At 44.5% G+C, this 23,061-nt stretch overlaps 1 non-coding gene across 1 annotated transcript; it reads right to left on the bottom strand.

Annotated features, from left to right (window-relative positions):
• Nucleotides 1-22,426: 22,426 nt before the first annotated feature.
• On the bottom strand, nucleotides 22,427-22,508 carry trnas-gcu (transfer RNA serine (anticodon GCU)). The gene has a single exon. It is a non-coding gene; the product is annotated as a tRNA-Ser (tRNA).
• Between the last annotated feature and the right edge of the window lie 553 nt (nucleotides 22,509-23,061).

Raw genomic sequence — 23,061 nt, 5'->3', positions numbered from 1 at the left:
AGTACCGCATTTGCATTCCTTGCGCTGGCAGCCCGGTTCAAAGACAGGGAAGAAGCTGATGCGCTGGTGTCACAGCGCACCACGGATTCCTGAACTAGTCTGTCTGTCAAATGTACCCCAAAGTCGTCTCTGAAAGACCTCATTTGGAAGCTGTCTGTCGTTATTCAACGTGCGAGAGTTGGCACCAGAGGTCCTGAATCATGTTTTGGAGCAGTTCGCACGTTAGTGGCTCATTCAATCAGCAACAGCAACGAATGAAATTACACTCTCAGAGGAACCTCTGGACTTGTGCTTTCATAACGTCGCTAGTATTAAGGTGCGCTGCGAGATCTAACCATGTTGGAACTGAAACGGAGGAATCGACAGAGAGGCTACAGAATGACATCGCATCCATTTGGTTTTCTTTAAATCACTGACGAGCAGGAAAATGTAAACGGGGAGGGCGAGTGGAGAAGTGAGGCAGTTGCAGCTCTGGTGAAATTCCTTCTTTGTGATTCACTCAGCAACCAGAGACGTGAAGGTGACTCAGGCGTGAGAGCTCTTCACATCGAGAACAAAAAGCACTCAAGGGCAGTTAGCACCTCTTCCGGAGTGGGGGTGGGGTGAGGTAATTATCTTTTGACTTCTGTTACTATGTTCAGAAATTGTGTTTTAGATTGAGGTGAACAGAAACTGCATTTCTAATAAGCACCATGGAATTTAGCAAAATTTATTGAGTCGCTTCTCGTGGATTCCCACATAGGTTTCCAACTCAGTCGGTATCCATGTGGCTCATGTCCAGGTGTGAACATCTCTGCAGCAAATTGCACAGTTAAGGTAAAAGGCAAGGAAAGTGGCATTTTGAACTGGATCCGAGGTCAGAGCATTCTCACAATGTGATCTGTTAATCTCGGATCGTAATGCTACCTCCGGTTTTAGGGTGGGGAACATTTTTTGGGACTCTTATTCTGCAAAACAGACACAGTGACTGAAACTATGCTGCACGGTATAATGTGGAACACGGCCTGCTCAGCTTTGTGCATTTTCCCTGTAGTCCAGTGTGTTTCGTGTTCCGTGTAAAGGTGAAAGTCTTCCTGTTTCGAGCAATGGGCGAATTCATTTTCCAAAGCAAGAATCGAAATTCCAGTAATGTCATGCAGCCCAAGGCTATTTTATCAAGTCGTGACGGAACAGCATTCTAACACTCGCATATACAATTATAGCTGGAAATATTGTCAGAAGATAGATTTCAGCTTTCCATTGAGTTTTGCGAGGATTGATGAGCTATCATTATCTGCTGCGAAATTGATATTGTAGTCGGGCATAAGAGCTTCCAGTCTCTCAAGAGGCGTCGTTTCCAATCCCGCCACTGCCATTTCTGCGGGAAAACAACAAAGCTGCAGCGCGTTTAAATGCCATATTCAAATTTTTAAAAAGACCTGGTGGTTTGCTTCTTGAAGAATTAACGGCGGTGTGAGAGACTGCACACTCTCTCAAAGGGGTTCGCCTCTGACATGTAAAATAGGAAGCCGCTCTTCTGCTGCTGTTTTTTTTTTCAGGCAAGTTGAGTTTTCACTGAGAGAGTGTTATTTCATCGCTGTTGTGAAACAAAGTCCTACCGTCTCTCTATTCGCCGTTATTTGATGTTCTGGCGAATGGGAAAATGATTCCAATGGATTGCGATGTCATATGTTCTTAAATTTCTACCCCTTCCTTCATTTCTGTCCTGGAGACGGCGAAAGGGAAATGTAATCTAATCGAGACTGTGATTGGTGAAATTCACTTTTTATGGCCCATTCTTATAGTGTTCATTCTTTCTCTTTTTTCAGCACTTTCTGGGACGTGGCTTTGCACGGAGGATCCAGGATGTTTGAAACAGTAGTTCGGAATGACCATGATAGGGCATGTCGCACAACCAACAATACATTTCACACCATTTAGGCAAGACACAACCCTTCGTCCAGCATGCACTGATTTGACAGGGCGAGTTTTGTATGCGCTATGGGCACAATAATAAAACCATGCAGGCCAGCAGTTGTCCGCCTAACCAAATACAGTTACACTCAGACAGGGAGCATTCCACCATCAATACTATAATACCCGTATCACCCACAGCAGTATTAGGAATCAAACCAGTTATAGAATTACCTCTGCAACGGGGAATCCTCGTGCCCACACCTCATGTAACGCTCCTTTCTTAACTATCCCGAAGCTTGGAAAATCATGAAAATGGCGCTTTATGCAAGATCGTAGTGCTGTCAGTGCCACTGTTGTTCCCTGATTCCCAGTAGTCCAGGACACAAATGCTATCCTCGTCAGTACCCCGCCTCCTGCACCTGATATTCTTGTAATCGACCTTTGCTCAGCCTCATTCGCCATTAAGTTGGTCCCTGAAACTTTATGTTTTTACATATGATAGCTGCCAAAATACATGGACGGCTTTCCCCAAGGATATTCGGCGAGCCCCAAATTTATGCTGCTGCAGTATACCTCACCCTGTCCACCCTTCACCTACCATGCCACAGCACGTGCCTTCAGTATGCGGATGGCTTGCTGTTCTTTGCCACCTCCGCTACTCCATGCAAGCAGTTTACGGCAACCTTGCTCTGCAGTCTGGCACAGGATGGGCAAAGGGTGTCTATCAAGCACAGGGTGTCCTCAGAGCACTGTCCAAGGAGCAATTGGGTGTCATCACCCAGTTTCCCCTAACTGCCACGATCAGGCTGCTGCAAGTGTTTATGTGGCTGGTAAACTACTGCAGCCCCTGAAGTCCTGTCCATTGTGCAATTGATGCACGTCTGCGGGAGGCAGATTCCCCTAAACAGCCAGCCAGAGTGAAATGAACATCCGAAATGCAACGGGCATTCACTGAACTGAAGCAACAAATAATTTCCACTCCTGCTATGACAGTCCCCGATTACTCAGTGCTTCTATCTTTCTGTAACCAAGCTCGACTGGTTCGCGCCTTGCATTTTAACACAGCTTCATGGGGATCTCCATCGCCCTTTTGCATTTTATAATGTTTAGTTATCACCTGTTATGAGCGGAATCCTGGCATGTTTGTGTGCCATGGCAGCAGCCACAGTAACAGTGGATAAGGCCACCCCCAGTTTGCTAGATCACTCGTGCACTGCTTTGGTCCAACTGTCGCTCTCCCTGCTGCTTCATTCAGCAGCAATCCAACATTTCACTGCAACTCTGAGAACTGGTCATGAGGTCACTGTGTGATCTCGGCAAACCTTTCCCTACACCTCGCCTTAGCTTTGAACACCGCCACCCTAATTCCGCTCACCTAACATGATTCTGCAGACAACCACGACTGCTTGGACCTGGTTCAGCATTCCTGACAAAGGGCTTCCTTCAGAAATATTGATTTTCCTGCTTCTCGGATGCTGTCTAACCTGCTGTGCTTTTCAGCACCATTCTCATCTCGACTCTAACCTCCATCATCTGCAGTCTTAACTTTCGCCTGGTTCAACAGGTGTCCTGACCGGTCTGAGAAAACCCTGACCAGATTCTTTTCAACAGCGGCTCTTCCTTCCGGCCATCAGACCTATACAAATTAGCAGGCCAAGCCATCTGCACCCCTTTCACCACTCTCGTATCAGCTGCTTTTCCAGATGGGGTGTCCACACAGGCAGCAGAGCTCTTTGCTCTCATTAGAGCCTGCAACCTGGCACAGGGTCGCACAGCCAATATCTACACAGACTTTAGATGTGCCTTTGGAGTCGTTCAGGACTTGAGCGTAATATGGAAACAAAGGAAGTTCATCAGCTCAGCGGTGAGACCATCCAACGTGTAGCACTCATTGCCAACATCCGAGAAGCAGTCCTGCTACTTGCTGCTGTCGCAATTATAAAATGTGACGCCCACAACTCTGCCACCGATCCCGTCACCCAAGCAAATGCCTCAGCTGATGCAGCCACCCGGGAATCTGCACTATCATTGGCTACTTATGCCCTACAGACCACACAGGGTGGTGAAACCTCAAGAGCCTCCTGACCCTCTCGATGCACTCCGAGCAGCATAGCAAGCCGCCGCACCAGATGAGAGGACCGCATGCGCCCGCATTGGTGCCTACAATCACCGTCCTTGCAGGTTCTTACCCACACATGCATCGTCTCCCTGAAAGCCCATCTGCACTTATTGGCACTGGCAGCACACGGAATCGGACACAGAAGCAAGATGCTGTCAGCCATTCCTGCTATGCAACGGAATAGCACTGCAGCTGCCCAAGCCCTGCTGTCACAGTGCCTCATCTGTCCACCAAAAAAATGCAGGGAAGCCGATGACCAAACATGACTAAATAAAAGTCCCTGAGGGTCATTTCACCCACCTTCTAATTGACCTTGCCCACATGCCTCAGAAGGAGGAATGCAAGTATATCCTAGTTAATGTCGACATGTTTTCAAAATGGGTCAAGTCATTACCCATCCAAAAAAATGCCCCCAGAGCAGTGATAAAATGTATCCTGCACGACGTTATTACAAGAGGTTTCTATGTCAGGGCACATAGACGCACAGGGGGAATGGGACCCATTTCAACACGAAGCTCATTACTGCTGACTGGGACCCCCTCGGGATACCCTGGAGATACCACATAATGTACCATCCTCCAGTCATCAGGAATGGTGGAGTCAATGAATGGCACCCTCAAAACCACCCTCCCTAAAATCAGCACGACACAGGACTCGCTTGGCCAGATGGTCGACCACGGGTGTTTACACAGAAAGAGGATAGGGAAACCAAACGACGGATTTTACACCATTTGCTAATGGAACGACCCATTCCCACAGCCGGACCCCCAACACTAGCCAATGACACAGCGCTGCTTTGAACACAGGAAACTCTCTTGGATTAGGTTCAAGCCCTTAGTAGAAGTATCATATTAAACCATGATTTGCAAAAGCTGCAGTGTACTGGGCACTTGAGTGTTTCTTTTCTTCCTACTGATGGAAACTGAATAAAGATTCGTGCATCTTGTGTTCTTCACTGTGTCTCAAGCCCACACACACGCAACATGGGTGCTGGGGAAAAATAAACACTACCGTAGTTAGGCAATAGTGTGGGGGTAAAACAAAATAAACAAAAAAAAAGCTGCGGTGTCCACACCACTGCAGGAACCACTTCACCCGTTTAAACTGGGCATTATGTAACGTGACAGTCCCTGCCGAAAGATTCTCTCTCCCGTAGATGGAAAGGACCACTCTTGGTCTGTGTCACGACCACGACAGCTGTCGCGCTCCAAGGGAGACTAGAATGCGACCCGGTGAAAGAGGGCTCTGCCTCCACAGATGGACAACCAAACAGAACAGGATACAGCTCCAGACACCACAGAGGGATCCAGCTGCTCGCTGCAGGCATTGGGATCATCACTCTTGCACATCACCACTGATCGGTAACAGGACACACAGAGCAGGGCACTTAATCCACCGTGAGCCGTGGGTGAACGTTTTCCTTGATATAACCCACAGGGTATGCCCAGAGGGTAAACCAGACCAATTGATGGGTGTGTGATTGTTTCTCTGAACATTCCTATGGAGGCATTCGCCATGGCGCAGTTCCTTTTAACACTGCAGAGATGGCAGAATTGTGGCTAAAACTGGACAGGTCCCAGGGGTCACAACGATCAGTCTGCTAATCAGACCGCCCATTCATGTGGCTAATAGCTGAGACTACAGGAAATCCGCAGGATACCACCTCGACAAATTCACCGAATGGTTCTACACAGCCCAGAACCTCTCACATGAACACCCAACCTTGACCATCACTGTCACCACCGCATGGGGTTCACACAGAGGAACCATATGCCTGACGAGAAGTCAGCCATCCGCATGGGTGGGTGGCTGGATCTGGTGCACTAACTCATTGCTCTTGACCTCTGCAGTACTCTGGTCTGTAGCAGAGTGCAGCGTTCTAGATATACTTGGTCACAATATGTCTGCCCACAATTCCATTTTCAATAATATTTGGACAGGATTCCAAACCCACCAGTTAAGAACATACAATGACACTTATTTTGTCTGGTGCCACCACGCATACCCTGGCTGGCATTGTCATGGGCTGGCACGTGGTATGTGGTACCACTCCTTTACCACTCCCAGTCGACTCCTTTCCAGAAGCTTATTCCCCGCAGAAAACGCACCCCCACTGCCCCAGACAAGATACCCTCTCCCCCCTTTTTGTGACAACTTACGAAACCCTGCACCTCGACATAGAGGCACATTAGTTGGCCACCACGCTAGAGGAGATAAAATGCCACGGCTGAAGGGCTTGTCCAGCTGAATCCAGAGGCTGTCGCCATTCGCACTGTAGCCCTACAAAACAGAATGGCCATGGACTACTGACTGGACAAAAAAAGGGGCACTAGCGCCTTAATTCGCAAAGACTGCTGTACCTGCATCCCTGAACCGAACGAAAATATAACGGACCTGTCACACCACTTTCCACAGGCTGCTTCTGCCCCAAATGAACCGGAGTCCCACTGGGACCTGTGGACCTGGGCAACATCCTGGCATGGATCACGGGGCATTGAACTGCTAGAGGAACTGATATCCTTTATTGCGGTTGTGTGTATTATTACCCTGGTCATGGACCTCCGTATGTGCTGCTGCCGGTTTTGTACAGCACTTTTACCTCTGCTCTCCTCACAATCCAACTTGCACAAGTTCGCTGGAGTGAGATCCCTTACCCTGACACAAACTACGCTCAGTCAGATTCAGACACTGACTACTACCTCTCTGACACCGAAGCCCCACCACTGATAGCCTCCCCTGTCTGGGCAACATTGCACCTTTTCAACATGCTCTTCAGCAAAGGGCGAACTCTGGGAGAAAATCTGGTACACTTCCCAGTCACAGCATAACCACATAAAAATAACACAGAAGCATGTTGGCGAAACACAGAAATCATGCCTGCCAACACACACAGAACACACCCACAATGCCTAAGTCGTGGCCAAACAGGCGAATATAGAATCCAGATATTCTAAGCTACTCCCAGACCAGATAATAACTTCTCAAACAGCCTTTCCAGTCAGCTCCTCGCCTCGATCATCACTTCAGCCCTAATACCCGAAGTGCAGTCTCGTTTCCCATATAAACCGATGGCGCATAAACAAAGAGGCAGACTGAGAGACCCCGGAAGACTTTGCTCCCAAGAGGAACACAATGGCCAGAACTGAATGACAGGAGAACGAATATTTACACATACTCGTGCAGACAGGAAGTACCGTTAGGAATCCTCGAGAAGACATTTACACCCATTCAAAGAGATGGCTGGAATCTCCAATGGCAATTACAAATGAATTGTTACTGCCAGACGCTTGTTTAATTTTCATTTAGTTTATTCTTGTTTTAATCGCTTGACAATTTTAGACACTGTGCTGTTACAGCTTTAAAATTATCCTCTTTGTTTTGTATCCCTATGAAATCTGCCTGCACTCTCTGCTTGGGGGAGAATATTCTTGCCATCTGTGCAGAGAATCAGTTCTAGGTCAGCCTGATACATGTTTTTACCGCGATGTCAATTTGTTTAATCAAACTGCTTGCCAGCTTTGTACCTGATCTCTGATCCATTTGGCTGAATTTCTCTGACACCTCGTGATCGTTAATTGTTTATGTTTCTACCCTGTTATCAGACTCCCGTGGGGGATCTCGCTGAAACCCACATACACATCATTTTCACTCCCCTCATTTGAACATCTGATCACTGCCTCAAATCATGTAATCAGATCTGTTATGCATCACCTCCTTTGACAAAACCATGCTGATTCCTTCATCAAACCTTGCCTGGACAAGTTGCAATTAATTCTCTCTTTCAAAGGTTTCTCCAAACGTTTCACGACCACTCCTGTGAGACTCACTTGGCTGTATTTCGCTGGTTTGTTTCTACCTGCCTTGTAAAAAAGTGGAACCCCATTAGTAGTCCTTCAGTCCTCGACCAACTCCCCTGTGGCCAAAGAAGAATGTTAACATTGGTCAAAACCCCTTAAATTGCTCCTTTGTCTCACAAAGTTACGTGAGATACAACTCCACTCTGAGTTGTGGATTTGTCCACCTTTAAGACTCTCAAAACCTCCAGTATAGTCTCAGTTCCGATATGAAACTGATCAAGAACCTCTAAGTGCATCTTCCTGCATTCGATACAGATGTCTTCCCACAAAGGGACTGCTCGCCAGCTGAATGTGTAAAGTGCTTGATCCATATATCTTTACAACTGTACACTACTGTACTCACACTGGAGGGAACGCATTCACCTATTTTAACTGGAAGACGCTGTTTTCAGCCTTTGCGCCTAATAAACCTTTAGCTTTGATACCCAATGGCATATTGTTACAGTGAGGAAGCGGTTCAATGTTTTCTATCCGAAAAAAGACCGCCACCTCCTGCGTGGACTCCAATCCGTTCACATCTGACATGAGGGATTTTTTTCTCTCTGCTGTTCATCACATCCAGGATAGAACTGCGGTAGAAATGATTGCTGTCTTCATTGACCTAAGAAGTTGATACCGATGGCTCACCTTGTAATGGGAACTATCCACAAGAGAACTTTTCAAGAGGAACACAGTCCTGTCATCTGAGCAGGGGATCATTGCACAAGCAGAGTAACAGGCTTCTACCAGGTCATGCGCAGTCATTCTTCTTCGAATATTCACAGTATCCGACTCTAAATAGAGCAAAACCAGATGGTGCTAGAAAAACTCAGCAGGTCTAGCAGCATCTGAAAAAAGAAATCAGAGTTAACATTTCGAGTCCGGTGACCATCCTCAGAACTGACGATCGCTTGGAAAATGTTGGTTTATCTGCAGAAGATATAGTGGGGTTTGGGGGAGGATAAGGACTAAACGAAAGGGATGGATAGAGTTCAAATAGAGAGAACAACAGTTGACAAAGGAGTGGATGATGATCTGGCTGGCAGGGTGAATAGCTGTTAATGGAGACTGTTAGTGGCGAACCATATGTAGTGTGTTATTGCAGGCTCTGTGACAATAGGGCCTTTGCGTGTTTGATAGAGGGATAGGATTGGGAGAGTTCAGGTCCTAAAAAAATTGAAAATGATATGGGGTCTGGAAGGCTGCAGGCCCCAAATAGAAACTGAGGTGGTATCTTTCCAGCATGCCCTGAGTTTCGCTGGAACTCTTCTTGAAGACAGAATTTGAATGGTCTGCAATGTGTTCAACGAATCCAAACTTCGTTTCCTAAGATAGTGAAAACCGCATTGCCTTAGATTGGATTGCGTGAAGTGCTTCACCTGGAAAGTGTGTTTGTGCCATTGGAAACAAAGTAGAGAAGACGCCAATAGACAGGTGAGTAGAGAAGAGAAACAAACGGAAATATTATTAGAGAAATCATAAGGACAAGAAACCTAACAAAAAGGCACTTCACCTGAATGCTGGTCGCATTTGTAACATGGTTGAAGACTTAATGGCACAAATCAACACGAATGAAAATGATTTAGTAGCCGTTCGAGAGATACGGCTAAGGGCTGAGCACAATTGGGAGTTAAATATCCAGGAGTACAAGAGTATTTGGAAGGTTAGAGAGCAGTGTAAAGAAGTTGGTGTCTCTCTGTTATTCAAGGCCGACATCAAGGCAGTGTGGAGAGAAAATATGTGTTCTATTGGGAATGAGTTTGAATTACTTTGCATGGAAAGTAGAAACTCTAAGAAGAAAAAGTCACTGATAAGTGCAGTCTATAGGCCAGCAAATAATAACATCACACTGGTGAAGGCAATAAACAAACAAATAAGCAATGCCTGTAAAAGTGGGTCAGCTTTTATCATTAGGGATTTTAATCTACATGTAGCTTGGTCGAACAAGCTCAGTCACAGTACCTTTGAGGAGGAGGTCGATGAATGTACCCATGATGGTTTGCTTGAACAGTATGCAATGGAACCGACGAGGGAGAAAGCAATCCTTGATCTGGTCCTGTGTAATGGAACAGGAATAATTAATGATCTCATAGTTAGGGATCCTCTTGGAACGAGTGATCACAGTATGGCAGAACTTAGAATTCAGATGGGGAGTGTGAAGATAAAATCCTGTGCATGTACAGGGGACACAACAATAGAACGAGAGAGCACCTGGCAAATTTAGCCTGGAAACAAAGGTTATTTGGTGGGAAAGATATCGAGCAGCGGAGGACTTCCAAAAAAGATTTTTTTGTAGCAGTGCTCAGCAAAAGTATATTCCAGTGAAAAGGAAGGACCGCAAGAAAAGGGGTAATCTACTCTGAGTGACTTAGGAAACATGGGAGGCTGCCAAAGTCAAAAAGAAAGCATACCATGTAGCCAAGAACAGTTTGAAACTGGAAGATTGGGGAAACGTTAAAGATAAACATGACGAAGTACAGAATAAAAGGACGGATAGCAAAAGTTTCTATAAAAATATAAAACGAAGGAAAAGTGGCTAAAGTAAAGGATGGTCCTTTCGAGGATGAGAAGGGACATTTAGTTATGCGATGTGGTGAAATGGTCGAGGTATTATATTTTGTCTCAGTCTTCACGGTGGAGGATACTTATAGCATGCCAGTAAGTTATAAAGAGACAAATGTAGGTGAGGCCCTTGAAACAAACATTACGGAAGAGATAGTGTTAGGCAAGCTAATGGAGCTGAGGATCGACAAGTCTCCAGGCCGTGAGGGAATGCACCTCAGGGCATTAAAGGAGATTGCGGCAGAAACAGCAAGTGCTCTTGTGGCAATTTTAAAATTCACTAGACTGCGTGGCCGTCCGTGCAAGTTGTAAAACAGCTCATGTGACACCACTGTTTAAAAAGTGAGATGGATAAAAGATTGGGAATTATTGATCAGTTAGTTTAATGTTTGCAGAGGGGAAGATGTCTATTATCAAGGAAAAAATAGCAGGGCATCGATATAGAAATTGGACAGATGCAACGTAGGTTCATGAAGGTTCAAGCAGAGATGTTATGTTACAGCTGTACAAGGTGCTGGTGAGGCTATCCTTTGTGTACTGTGTGCACTTTTGGTTCCCTTCCTTGAGAACGGATGAACTGACAGTTGGAGAGGGGGGAGGGGTGCAGAGGGGGTTTGCTAGGTTGATTCCGAAGTTGAGGGAGTTGGCCTTTAAAGAGAGATTGCGTAGATTAGGATTATTTACTTTGGAATTTAGAAAAATGAGGGGGCAATCTTACTGAAACATAAATATTTGAACAGAATAGATTAGATAGAATTCGAAAGGAGGTTTCCACATTTGGGTGAAACTCGAGCAAGAGGGCGTAGCCTCAGGATTAGAGGAAATAGACTTAGACTGAGTTCAGAAGGATGTTCTTCACCCAGACGGATGATAGCACATGGAATACCTTGCCCAGCGAAGAGGTTGACGCTCGTTCAATAAAAGTTTTTAAAGCCTAAGAGCGATATTTCATTTCAATAAAAAAGGTAATAAGGGATACAGTGAGAGGGCGAGTAAGCGGATTTGAGTCTTTAGAAAGATCAGTAATGATATGATTGAATGGCGGAGCAGGCGTGAAGGACCGGACAGCCTCGTCCTGCTCGGATTTTTACGTTCTATGCATGTATGTGTTATAAAAGCAGAGATCAGGGGGAAGACTCCATGGGGCGAGTTGAGGGAGGTGTTGGGAGTGAAGGCAGATTGCAACAGGGTTTACTGTAGGGAATAGTCACCGTGGATGTTGGATAGGGACGGGAGAGGGATATATGTCTGATCATGGCATCTCGCTAGTGGTGGTGGAAATTTAAAAAAAAATCGATGATCACTTGAAGCACCACTACGAATACATTTGCCAACTTTAAAGGTGCGCAACTGAGGGCATTCTGTCTCGATGTATCACTACCTGGTATGGCACCTGTACCATTCAAGATCGATGATGGTTACAGCGAGTGGTGAACTCGGCCCAGACAAACACAAATGACAACCTATTATATGATTGCATATTATTTATACATCTATGCAACTTAACTCTCTGATATGCTTGCATTGATCGCAAGAAAATGCTTTTCACTGTGCCTCAGTGCACGTGACAATGAATTCAATTCAATTCAATTGTGGAATGTCGACGACATTGATTTTTGTAGCAGCTTATGGTGGAGCCAAGTAGGGAACAGGCAATACTCGATTTAGCGATGTGCAATGAGGCAGACGGGACAAGGTAGCTGAAGATGAAGGAACCCTTAGGAGGCGGTGATGATAATATGATTGAATTTACCCTGCAATTACCCTGAGAGGGAGAATATACAATCAGAGGTAACGGTATTTAAGTTGAATATATACAAGAACAGAGGCATGAGGGAGGAGCTGGGTGAAATTGGTGAGGAGAGGAGCCTAACGAGAAAACAGGAAAGTAGAAATGCAATGGCAGGAGTGTCTGAGCGTAATTAAGCAGACACATCAGAGACACATCCTGTGGAAAATGAGGCATGGTGTAGGGAGGATGAGGCAACCATGGCGGACTGAGGAAGTCATCAATAGCATAAAGGAAAAAGAGAAAATATATGATGTGGCGAAGGACAGTGGGTAATCAGAGGACTGGGAAGATCACAAAGACCCACAAATGGCGACAACAAAACAAATGAGGAGGGAGAAGATTAAATCTAAGATAACAACTAATATAAAGGAAGACTGCAGTTGTTTCTTTATTCATATAAACGCAAAAGAGAGGTAGAAGTCAACAATGGGCCATTGGAAAATGACACTTGACAGAAAGTAGTGGGGAACAAGGAAATTCTTGAGGAACTGAAAAAATATTTTGTGACAGTCTTCACATTGGAAGTCATGAGTTATACCGAAACATACAAGAGAATGGGGGAAGAGATGTGAGTCGAGTGGCCATCACTGTGAAGGTGCAAAAAACACTGAATGGCCTAAAGGGCGATACATCATCTGGATCAGATAGAGTTCCCTCCAGAGTTCTAAGGAAGACAACTGACGAAACAGTGGATAGGTGAGTGGAGAGCTTTCAGGAATCGAAAGAATCAGAAAGGGTGCTGTAAGACTGAAAAATCAGAAACGTGACACCCCATTTTAAAAAGAAACAACAGAAAAGCTGGCAAATTACAGACCAATCAGCAGAATCTTGGTTGTGGATGAGATCCTGGAATCCATTCCATTGGAATAAATTTCTGAATACTTGGAAATGCATGTTGAAATAAGGAAAAGTCACCAATGTTTCATTATGGAGAGGCCATACTTGACAAATCTGCAAAACCTCCTCTTTGAGGAAGTAACGAGGAAGGTAGACCAGGGAGATCCATTGAATGTTATGTGTCTGGGCTTCATGAAGGCCTTTGATATTTGCCGCACAGGAGGCTACTGAATAAGAAAAGGGCCCATGGTTTCAGAGGCAAGCTGTGCTCGCAGGATAGAAAGCAGTGACTGGGAGCAAAATGATCCTTCTCAGGATTGCAGCTGGTGACAAGTGGCGTTCCTCAAGGCTGTGTTGGGACCACAACTTTTCATTTTCTCCATTAGCGATCTGGATAAAGTACCTGAGGGCACTGCGTGTCAATTTGCAAACAATGCAAAGGCAGAAGGACAGGTAGCATTGTGGAGGTGGGGATGCTGCAAAAGGATATGGACACGTAGGGAGCATTGGAAAATAAATGGCAGATGGAGCATAATGTGGGAAAGTGTGAGGTGTTGCACTTTGGTAGGAAGAATAAAGACACGGACTGTTGTCTAACTGCGGTGAAGGTTTACATGTCTGTAGTGCAAAGATACTTGAGTATTTTAGCCTATGATTCTCTTAAGATAAACTTGCAGATTGAAGCTGTAGTTTGGAAAACAGCTGCAATGCTGATATTTATTTTTGGAATATTTGAATATAAAAGCAGGGATGCACTTGCATGGCTCTATAAACATCTGGGCAGACCACATCTGGATTGTTGTGTGTATGTTTGGTCTTCAAATTTCAGGAAGGATGCACTGGTCCTGGGATGCGTTCAGAGGTAATTGATCATTATGGTGACAGAAATGAGAAGCTTGACACATGAGGAACGTTCGAGTACTCTGGGTCTATACTCGATGAAGTTTAGAAGAATAAGAGGAAATCTAATTGGTACTTATAGAATCGTGTATCCCCAAGGCAGAGTGGAAGCCGGGAAGGTGCTTCCATTTTTAGTAGAGACTAGTACACAAAGGCACAACTTTGGAGAAAAGGGAAGACATTTGAGAGCAGTAATAAGAGACACTTATTCAGCCAGAGAGTGGTGAATGTATGGAATTCGTTGCCAGATAAAGCTGTAGAATCCAGGACTGTGATTATATGTAAGACTGAGGTATGTAGCAGTGTGGTTGTCAAGGGGATCAAGGTTTATGAGCCGAAAGCTGGAGAATTGGGTTTACAAAGTATCTGCCATGATTTAACGGCAGAGCAGACACACTGTGCTGAATGGTTTAATTTCTGCTCTATTGTCTAATGGACTTATGCAACGAAAGACCTCCATCTGCAAGTTATCCTCCAAGGAACGTGCCAGCCTGACTTGGAACTTGTCAGCGAAGATCTGATTGAGTGCTGATCCAGACATGATGCGCCAAATGGTCTATTTCCGCCCTCCATCTTCTATTTTATCATTCTTCAGAAAAAAAAGATGAATGCAATGACCAGACTTGTGGCCGGTCCCTTGACTCTTCTCTGAACAGGCAGTTGCTAAAGTTCCAGCATCATTTCCCTGCTGTTATATTCCCACCTGAAGCCACACCGTCACGTTAACGGATGAGAGAGGGATGGGCAAGTTGATGCAATATCTATTACAATTTACAAGATTTTGTTTTAAAGCTCACCAATAGAAGGCAATTACACAGCAAATTGAGGAGTCCAATTCAGATATCGAGCCTGGAACATAGGAACCGCAAGAGAAACTTCATCAAACCTGTTGTAACAGATAGGGAGGATGCTGTTCAATTCTTGTATCCTCATACACCGTTTCAGATAGAAGCCATTTAGCCCATCCACACTACAACATAGGGCCCATAATAGACCAGGCAGCACTTGTATCCTGTTACACAATAGAAGAATGAGACCATTCAGCCTTCTCAATGATGCAAGACATGAACTGGAAGAAGGATGTGGCAGGTTACAGCAGGATATAGAGAAGCTGCAGAGCTGGGGAGAAAGGTGGCAAATGGAATTCAATGTAGCTAAGTGTGAGGTGATTCACTTTGGGAAGAATAACAAAAAGATGGGGTACTGGGCTAATGGTCGGATACTTGGTAGTGTGGATGAGCAGAGGGATCTTGGTGTCCATGTACACAGATCTCTGCACCTGGAACGGGTGCAGAGGAGGTTTACCAGGATGTTGCCTGGTATGGAAGGAAGATCGTATGAGGAAAGACTGAGACACTTGGGGCTGTTTTCATTAGAGAAAAGAAGGTTTAGGGGTGACTTGATTGAGGTGTACAAGATGATTAGGGGGTTAGATAGGGTTGACAGTGTGAACCTTTTCCCGCGTATGGAGTCGGGTATTACAAGGGGGCATAGATTTAAATTAAGGGGGGGTAGATATAGGACTGAAGTTAGGGGTAGGTTCTTCACTCAGCGAGTCGTAAGTTCATGGAATGCCCTGCCAGTAGCAGTGGTGGACTCTCCCTCTTTATGGGCATTTAAGCGGGCATTGGATAGGTATATGGTGGATAGTGGGTTAGTATAGGTTAGGTGGGCTTGGATCGGCGCAACATCGAGGGCCAAAGGGCCTGTACTGCGCTGTATTCTTCTATGTTCTATGTTCTATGACAGTCAATCAGTCAATTCTCTCAAAATTTTACTTTTGGTGAAACACGGTAAAAAATTACTCTTTTTTAATGATAATATTCTCCGAGATGATGAATCGTTTTCCATCGAATTTCGTTCTCTGATATTTCTGCTTTTCATGTATCAGCATTTAACCCCAAATGTTCTTGAAGATGTCTCTCCCTCCCACTCACCCTAACTCTCTTTCCCGACCCTCGTCCCATTTGACTGAGGCATTGCACAATCTAACACACACTTTCACGTTGATACCATCTACTCACTGTTGCTGGATGACCATGCCCCAATCTCTTCATTTGCACGTTTAAATCATTCGATTTGTTTGGATATCGTAGCTCCTTTAACGGTTTTTACTGACATGGACCAGAGATTATTGGAACGTGAGGCTCAATAAATGGACACAGAGAATAATTGGAAAAAAAGAGACTCTATTGGAACAGATCAGCCGTGATGGCTTTCTGTGATACCTGCTGGTATTACCGTTTGTTTGTAATACAAAACGCCGAGTAACATTCCAAGGTGGATGGGTTCGATTCCCACCACACCACGACAATGGTAAAATATGAACGCAAGAAATACCTCCAATTAAGAATATGCCAAATCCGTTGTCTGAAAAACCCATATGTTTCACTTACGTCCTTGAGGGAAGGAAACTACCGGCCATGTCTCCTTTGGCTTCCACGTGTCCCCAGACCACAAGGCGATAAATGTTGCATTGCCACACCGCATGCTGGTGCGACAACGTAAAAACGGTTCATTCAGTTCTACCGAGACTATTGTCTACAGTTCACATAAGTCCATGGATGTGATCGCACTGGGAAAGGTGCAGGAGAGATTCACTCGGATAGTGTCTGGTCTGAACAGTTTCAGTTATGAAGAAAGACAGGACAGACTTGGATTGTTTGTCACCGTGCAGAGGAGTTTGCGAGAAGGCATGGTTAAGTTGGACAAAATCTTGAGAGGTATGTATTAGGTCGACTGAAAGTAGCGTTTCCCATCGACGGAGATATCGATCATAGGGGGCCAGAAATTTAATGAGAAAGACAGAAAGGTTTAAGTAAATGTGTGGAAAAGCATTGTTGGCCGGCAGATGTTGGAATTTGCAACACTGTGTCTGTAAGGGTCAGGGAGGCAGGAACCCTTATAACCTGAAGAAATATTCAGATGTGAATGTGTTCTGCCAATACCTATAAAGCTATGGGCTAAGCGATTCGGATCGTTAAGCAATTGTTTTTGACAAATGGAGCCACAATGTGCTGTAGTGTCTCCTTAAAAACTGTTGTCCTCAGTAGTATAATGGTTAGTGTCGCCGCATGCTATGCGGGAGATAGGAGCTCAATTCCTCGCTGGGGCATTGTAAATGCTTTAAAACTGCCGCTCGTTTCCAAGTGTTATTAGTGCCTGTCCTTCCATTCTCCATGGGAAATGTCACAGGAAGGACAGTGCTCTGTGAATCAGCATGGGGAAGGACTGCAGCTCCCGGCGAGACAGAGTGTCTGTGAAAGTACACACTCGTGATTTCTGCAACCTGCTCCTTGTGTCTGTATTGGAGTCTAAACCATTTAATAGAAAGAAGAAGGAAACTGAAGAAGAAACAGGGTACACCAATTCAGATCTGAGTGCATAAACATTTTCCACAGGATGTTGAGGAAAACTGATAATCGGCTCTGAGAAAGAGTTTCATTCTCAGAATTGTTAGTTCACAGAGGTGTTTTGTACCACTTAAGCCCTTAAGAAATTGAACGACAATTTAACTGAAGACTTGAAATTTTACAACACACCAGGCGATGAGTCACGTGCTGGAAACTGTGTTTACAAACAAGATGTTTGATGATTGATAATGATGCAATAGGCTGAAGGGCCTCTCGCCATGCTTTTAAAAACTCAATGACTGTCATTTTTCAACTGAACCAATAAGGCAAAAACAAATTCACCAAGAAAATTTGCAAGCATTGTATATGTCTTCCTTGTTGTGAAAGTGTTGAAATTCAGCTCTCTCACTGCTATTTCCCAATTTTGATTTCCAGTCAGGGAAAAATATTTGTTGTTCATTATGAAAATCGTAAATTGACATTACAAAATATCAAAAATACTAGCTTTCGGACCGCTGCTCATTCATTAGGTGGTTGTGGAGAACACAGTTGTAAGACACAGAATTGATAGCACAAGTTTACAGTGTGATGTAACTGAAATTATACATTGAAAAATACCTTAATTGTTTGCTAAGCCTCCCATCTATTAGAATGACTGTGTTAGCTTCATTTCTTTCATAAGTTAAGCGCAAACTTTTTATTTTGAAGTTACATTCTCAGATGAACTTTAAGAATTGGTGTTATCCCCTGTGCACTGCTGTCTGTTCCAAAATGTTTAGACTGTTACTAATTGTATAAAATGAGTTAATAGAGACTTACATGGATTCATGCAATTTTTGAGCAAAGTACAATGTAACTCTGCAAGTAAACATTCACCCCACATACGTGTATGTGCGTGTGTGTGTGTGTATGTGTATGTGTGAGGGTCTCTGTTTGTAGATAGGGTAATGGGATCACTTGTACTGTGACATGACCCCAAGGTCCCCATGGGTATCGAACTTAGCTATCAGCCTCTGCTCGGGCACTTTCAGCTGCTACCTGTTCCGAAGTCCGCCTTGGATGATGGTCACCCAAAAGTCTGAGGTCGAATGTACAACATAGAACATAGAACATAGAACAATACAGCACAGAACAGGCCCTTCGGCCCACAATGTTGTGCCGAAAATTTGTCCTAGCTTAAGCACCTATCTATATACCTATCCAATTGCCACGTAAAGGTCACCAATGATTCTGACTCTGCCACTCCCATAGGCAACGCATTCCATGCCCCCACCACTTTCTGGGTAAAGAACTTACCCCTGACATCCCCCCTATACCTTCCACCATTCACTTTAAATTTATGTCCCCTTGTAACACGATGTTGTATCCGGGAAAAACGTCTCTGACTGTCTACTCTATCTATTCCTCTGATCATCTTATAAACCTCTATCAAGTCACCCCTCATCCTTCGCCTTTCCAATGAGAAAAGGCCTAGCACTCTCAACCCATCCTCGTACGACCTATTCTCCTTTCCAGGCAACATCCTGGTAAATCTCCTCTGCAACCTCTCCAAAGCGTCCACATCTTTACTAAAGTGAGGCGACCAGAACTGCACACAATACTCCAAATGTGGCCTTACCAAGGTCCTGTACAGCTGCAACATCACCTCACGACTCTTGAATTCAATCCCTCTGCTAATGAACGCTAATACACCATAGGCCTTCTTACAAGCTCTATCCACCTGAGTGGCAACTTTCAAAGAGCTATGAACATAGACCCCAAGATCCCTCTGCTCCTCCACCTTACTAAGAACCCGACTGTTAACCCTGTATTCCGCATTCTTATTTGTCCTTCCAAAATGGACAACCTCACACTTGCCACTCCTCAGCCCAGCTCTGCATCATTTCTCAGTCCCTTTGCAGCCGACAACAACCCTCCTCACTATCCACAACTCCACCAATCTTCGTATCATCTGCAAATTTACTGACCCACCCTTCGACTCCATCATCCAAGTCATTAATAAAAATTACAAACAGCAGAGGACCCAGAACTGATCCCTGTGGAACTCCACTTGTAACTGGGCTCCAGATTGAATATTTCCCATCCACCACAACTCTCTGACTTCGACCGGTTAGCCAGTTCTCTATCCAACTGGTCAAATGTCTCACTATCCCATGCCTCCTGACTTTCCGCATAAGCATATCATGGGGAACCTTATCAAATGCCTTACTAAAATGAATTCCCGGGGTTATCCCTATTCCTTTTTTTGAACAGAGGCACAACATTTGCCACTCTCCTCTCCCCTGGTACCACCCCCGTTGACAGTGAAGACGAAAAGATCATTGCCAATGGTTCTGCAATTTCCTCTCTTTCTTCTATAATCCTAGGATATATTCCGTCAGGCCCAGGGGACTTGTCTATACTCAGGTTTTTCAAAATGTCCAAAACATCTTCCTTCCTAACAAGTATCTCGTCTAGCTTACCAGTCCATTTCATACTCTCCTCTTCAACAATATGGTCCCTCTCATTTGTAAATACTGAAGAAAAGTACTTATTCAAGACCTCTCCTAAATCTTCCGACTCAGTACACAGTCTCCCAATAATGTCCTTGATCTGACCTACCCTCGTTTTCGTCATTCTCATGCTTATCACATACGCATAAAAGGCCTTAGGGTTAACCTTGATCCTACCCGCCAAAGATTTTTCATGCCCTCTCTTAGCTCTCCTAATCCCTTTATTCAGCTCCCTCCTGGCTATCCTGTATTCCTCCAACGCTCTGTCTGAAACTTGTTTCTTCAGCCTTATCTGAGCCTCCTTCTTTCTCTTTACTGGATATTCAACCTCCCTCGTTAACCAAGGTTTCCTCACACGACCATCTCTTTCCTGCCTGACAGGTACATACATATGAAGGACACGTCGTATCCTTGAAAAAGTTCCACATTTCAATGACATCCTTCCCTGACAGCCTATGCTCCCAACTTATGCTCCTCAGATCCTGTCTTGCAGCATCGTATTTACCCTTCCCCCCAATTGTAAAACCGACCCTGTTGCATGCACCTATCTCCCTCTATAACCAAGGTGAAGTCACAGAATTGTGTTCACCATCACCAAAATGGTCACCCGCTAACAAGCCCATTACTTGTCCTGGTTCGTTACCGAGGACCAAATCCAATATGGCCTCCGCTCTGGTCGGACAATCGACATACTGAGTTAGAAAAGCTTCCTGGACACACTGCACAAACACTGCCCCGTCCAATCTACTTGATCTAAAGAGCTTCCAATCAATATTTGGGAAGTTGAAATCGCCCATGACGAATATCCTGTGGCTTCTGCACCTTTCGAAAATCTGTTTCCCAATCTGTTTCTCCACATCTCTGCTGCTATGAATGTCCTGGACCACTGAAGTGTTCCCCAACAGGGAAGGGGCACACCGGTCTGTTAATTGATGTGCAGTCGCCATAAATCCGTTCTGTAGCATCTGCTCAAAGCATCCTTGCCTGCAGCGTGTTTTTTTTTTTGATTAGCGTCAGTCTAAACATTATGGCACGGACACAGCACACAGGGACGAACATCTTCAACAAATTATTTGGGTTGACACTAATTGTTAAATTTCACCTGAGAGTGTAACTATGAAAAGAAAATTTTGCGATTTACATAAGAAAGAAATGAACCTAACGTAGTCATTCTAACAGATGGAAGACTTAACAAACAATCAAGTTATTTTTCAATTTATAATTTCAGTTACATCACACTGTAACCATTTGCTATAAATTCTGTATCTTACAACTGTGTACTCCACAAACACCTGATGAAGGAGCAGCTCTCCAAAAGCTAATGCTTCCAATTAAACCTGTTGGACTATGACCTGGTGTTGTGCGATTTTTAACTTCATATTAGAATGCGGATCTCACAATTAAAACAGAGATGAGGAAGCATTTATTGTCTCAGACAGTTCTGCATCTATATTATTTCTTGTCGCAGAAGGCTGTTGAGGAAGGGTCATTAGGTGTACTCAGGTTGAGATTGGCAGATCTTCAAACAGCAAAGACATCAAGCGTTACGGTTCGGCAAGACAGTAAAAAAAAAAACTGGCTTGAGCAATGATCCGTTTTGCAGCAAGAACGAGGTGAAAAAGTACAAACTACAGCGTGATGAGGAAAGAATGGGTCAGGAACACTGGGACGGGAGAGGCTTAATGCTTTCTTTCTTTGCTGTAACTGGACACTGGTGTTGAAGTCTGAAATGGGACAATATCAGCCAAGTGGGTGAAATCTTACTTTCTGCTTGTTTTCTCCAGAGGCCTGTGTCACTCTTGGGGGAATGTGTCTGCGTGCTTAAGACTGTGGGTAAAAATGGGATTCACTGCTGCTTCATTCAGCCACACGGGTATGAGAACGAAACGTCTGTTAATGACATGCGTTTAAAGACTCTTGCAATCATTTCATGTTTATGCTGCATTAATCTGCGGTTGTTGACCCACAGTTTAGATTCAGTCCCTGCAGTTAACTTGCTGACTTCTCCAGTTTTTAATAGTTCAATGTGATGCATCAAGTGTGTGTATAACGAGAGGGAGCTTGTTTCCCACATCTTTTGTTTATATGTGTCTTATGTCCAGCCTTCACCAATGGCTAGAGCAAGGGAAAGGATGAGACCAATGTGTAAGTCTATCCGTGCCCATGCACGGCACCCACATCGGTAATTCTCTACTGTGCATTTACAGCCAGTTATTGGGGGCTCCGACACCCAGCCCCTGCCACTTTTGAAATATCTCCATTGTTTCGTGCTGTCTCTCTGTGCTCTTTTCACCAAGGTGAATCACTTCTACCCAACCTGCTACAGATTTCATCTGACAAAATACTTATTAAGAATCCCACTGCATAAACATGCACTTCGCATCTCTCCTTATTTGGTTTTCCTGGATCTCTACTCAGACAATAAAAGTTCACGGTAATTGACTAGGAAAAGAAAATGGAGTTCCTTTTAACTATTCCAATTCAATCTACATTTCAATGCAGTTTAGGCAACAAAATCAAATTATTCTTTGAAACTTTATAATAGCGTCGATGCATATAAACACACCATTGGAGTTCCAATTTCAATAAGACAGATGTGATCATCCAAAAACAGCAACATTGAAAACAGTCGGTAACAGCGACGAGAGTGGGAATCGAACCCACGCGTGCAGAGCACAATAGATTAGCAGCCCATCGCCTTAACCTCACGGCCACCTCGTCAGGTGTGCGATCGTCTACCTGATCTTATGAATAAGTGAATTGCGTAAATTATGCACACCATAGATATTTCTCCTTGGTATTGATGAAATGATAAATAGCACAGTATGGTTCCAAGAGTATCGTCTGACCTCTGGGTGTGGGGAAAGCGCACTCCCACTGTGACACTCTGCTCACAGTGATCAGAGCAAAAATGAAGAAATGGCTATGCAATAAGATCTGTTGAATTCTGTGAAGATTTGAAGTCAATGGAGTGGAGAGCCGGTGAAGAGCTAAGAGCTAAGACAGAAATGCGCCGGAAAAGCTCAGCAGGTCTGACAGCATCTGTGCAGAAAAATCAGAGTTAATGTGTTACAACACGGGGTAACACTCCCCCCCCCCCCCCCCGCCCCAACCCGCACGCTAATTTAAACTCGCAAGACAGAAAAGATTTAGCCCGTGCTGTAATCTGTAAAAATTCTGAAGTCCAAGAACCATCGTAAAGGTTAGCATTTAAAGTAAAAATTAATAACTTTTTTAAAAAAAGTCTAACAGGGAATAACTACCTTACAACTAT

Source organism: Chiloscyllium plagiosum, unplaced genomic scaffold (genome assembly GCF_037043375.1).
Source record: "Chiloscyllium plagiosum isolate Xiang-an unplaced genomic scaffold, Cpla_swu_hap1 HiC_scaffold_51, whole genome shotgun sequence".
In the NCBI taxonomy this organism is placed as follows: domain Eukaryota; kingdom Metazoa; phylum Chordata; class Chondrichthyes; order Orectolobiformes; family Hemiscylliidae; genus Chiloscyllium; species Chiloscyllium plagiosum.
Note: the sequence above shows the minus strand (reverse complement) of the source record. Positions and strands in the feature narration are given on the sequence as shown.